Below are 3,152 nucleotides of genomic sequence, written 5' to 3' on the forward strand. Positions count from 1 at the left end.
CCTTACAGCATCGAGCACAGGGCCTGATATATCATGTCATAATAAGCCATGGTCCACCCTGATCCATACCCAGTGCTAAGTTCTTTTCTACTTCTTCTCCCATTGTGTTTTACTCATCTGCTTATCTTATTTGCCTGTAGCCCCCACGGGGTCAAGAGCTCACAGGGTAGGAACAGCATCTTAGTAGTACTTGTAGCTTCTAGCCCAGTGCCTGCCATGTAGGAAATACCCAGTATGTGTGCCCTGCTTTGGAGCCCTGGTGGTGCAGTGGTTAAGTGTTCAGCTGCTAACCAAAATGTCAGCAGCTCAAATGCACCATCTGCTCCTTGGAAACCCTATGGGGCAGGTCTGCTCTGTCCTGTAGGGTTGCTCTGAGTCGGAATTGACTCCAAGACAATTTTTTTTTTTTTTTTTTAGTGGAACATAGTGGAGTCCTTCAAATACTACTTTGCTCTGATAATTGTATTTGCTTCTTTAGTAACACTATGTATGTATCAAATCTCCTTGGTCTGCCTGGTACTTCTATGGCCCTCTCTATATTCATTTTTTTCTTAGAATCCACAATGTGTTTTTTATTACACATCTTAGGATTTATACATTTCATGTTTTAAAGCTTCAAATAACAGTTACATACATATATATGTATATATATATATATATATATGTATGTATATACAGTTGTTGTTTCCCCAAGACCTGTTGCTGTTGAGTCTATTTTGACTCACGGTGACCCCGTGTATGTCAGAGTGGAACTAGAACTGTGCTTCATAGGGTTTTCAATGGCTGATTTTTTGGATGTAGAATGACAGGTCTCTCTTCTGAGGCACCTCTGGGTGGACTTGAAACTCCAGCCTTTTGGTTAGCCATTTGCTGTACATTAACCATCCGCACTACTCAGGGACTTCATTTTTCCCTAGCATGTAGCTAATACTATGTTAATGCTAGCTGTACTATTAACCATGAAAGTAGAATGTCTCCTTTTGACCTAACTGCCTCTTTTACTGCATTTTATTACAGTGAACTGCATTAGTAGATACAATATTGCTAATTGGAAACAATGAAAATAAATTTATAACTTGTATTTTCTAGAAGTCTAAAACCTAAGGGATAATTTTTCTCCTAATAGAGCTCTGAGATCATCCAAAGAAAATAATATTGTCCATAAAATATCTGGAGCAGCACCTAAGAACCACGGCCCATGGTCATTCAATATCTTCAGGCCTCACAGGATGAGGTAATGGTATCATGGACTTTTTCTCTGTGCCCCTGGAGAACACATACGGTAAGCATCTTCATTCGGCTCACTCTTGCAGGTTAAGTGGTAATCTATGATGGTCTTGTACACGCTGTTAGCCCAACTCCTTGCACATATCGACTACAACTTGACTGGATACTCTTACAGAGAGATCAATAATAACAAAGAAAAATCCTCTTTTTCTTTTTGAAATCTCCTCCAAAAACTCTGTAAGTTTAACAGCCAAACCAAGGCATGGAAATTCCAAGAAAATGGATAAAGTATGATAGGTCCTTGCCAGCCTTCCCTAACTACTGAACTGAACCTTCATGGTTTATCGGTAATGTAACACATCAACCAAGTAACTTTGAATTACTCAGGCCAGTGGGAAGGCACTGTAAATAGGAGGCTTCCTTAAGTGGATCCCAGTTAATGTTGAAGTGGAACAGGTCATTGTGGGTGAAGGCCCTGAGCCTGGTCACTGTTGCCACTACCACTGCCCATTTCAATGTGGCCTTGCATACAACCTGCTGGAAGTCATGCTGTACCAGGCCACTGCAAGGCAGGGCTAGGCGAGGAGATTCTGTGTTCATTTTTACAACTTCTTTCTTTTCCATTTTGATTTGAATGATTTCCTGAAATGGATTTCCTGTGTCCCTGGTGGAATTTCCACTTACGCTTATTCATGTTGATTGATTTTTATAGCATTCATCTCTATAATGCTGCCATTAATTTCTTCCATTTCTCTTCTAAGATACACCAGCTCATGTTTCATCTCTTTTCATAATCACCATCAATAACTCTTCTTTGAATTCTTGGCTCTTTGAATTTTTTGCTTTGTTTTGTGTTTAGTCACTCTGCTATCTTATCTGAACTTTTCTTCTGTTTTTAGGTAATGCCTCTTATGAGCTATCTGCATGGTTAACTCCCTTACCTTTTAGTCTTTCCTGAAATGTCATCTTCTCAATGAGGGATGCATTGGCTACATTATTTAACACTGCGTCTTGCCCCCACTCTCTGTACTTCCAACCACTTTGACCTTGCTTTACTTTTCTTTTTCCCTAGAGTTTATCACCTTCTATGGTATTATAAAATTTACCTCTTTGTTATGTTCATTATCTGTTCCTCCCTCTTAGAACCTAAACTCCGTAAGGACAGGGAAATCATTTTGTCTATGGTGATTTCATTAGCGCCAAGACCTGAGCCTGACATTCATTTGTTATCGTTAGCTCCTGCAGAGTTGTCACTGACTCATAGTGACCCCGTGCACAACAGAATGAAACACTGCCCAATCCTGTGCCATCCCCATGACCAGTTGCAGATCAGACCATTCTGATCCGTAGGGTTTTCTTTGGTTGATTTTTGGAAGCAGATCACTAGGCCTTTCTTCCTAGTCTGCCTTAGTCTAGAAGCTCCCCTGAAATCTGTTCAGCATCTGTCTTAGTCATCTAGTGCTGCTGTAACAGAAATACCCCAAGTGGAGGGTTTTAACAAAGAGAAATTTATTCTCTCACAGCCTAGTAGGCTAAAAGTCCAAATTCAGGGCATCAGTTCCAGGAGAAGGCTTTCTCTCTCTGTCAGCTCTGGAAGAAGATCCTTGTCATCAATCTTCCCCTGGAAGAGGAGATTCCTCACTCAGGAACCCCAAGTCCAAAGGATGCCCTCTGCTCCCGGTGCTGCTTTCTTGGTAGTATGAGGTCCTCCATCTCTCTGCTCACTTCTCTCTTTTATATCTCAAAAGAGATTGGCTCAAGACACAATCCAGTCTTGTAGATTTCATCAACATAATTGCTGCTAATCCATCTCATTAACATTATAGTGATAGGATTTACAACACATAGAGAAACTGCATCAGATGACAAAATGGTAGACAATCATACGATACTGGGAATCATGGCCTAGCCAAATTGATACACAT

At 40.6% G+C, this 3,152-nt stretch overlaps 1 pseudogene; it reads right to left on the reverse strand.

Annotated features, from left to right (window-relative positions):
• Nucleotides 1–1,030: 1,030 nt before the first annotated feature.
• LOC111752041 (N-alpha-acetyltransferase 20-like) lies at nt 1,031–1,827 on the reverse strand (annotated as a pseudogene).
• Between the last annotated feature and the right edge of the window lie 1,325 nt (nt 1,828–3,152).

Source organism: Loxodonta africana, chromosome 3 (assembly GCF_030014295.1).
Source record: "Loxodonta africana isolate mLoxAfr1 chromosome 3, mLoxAfr1.hap2, whole genome shotgun sequence".
NCBI lineage: Eukaryota > Metazoa > Chordata > Mammalia > Proboscidea > Elephantidae > Loxodonta > Loxodonta africana.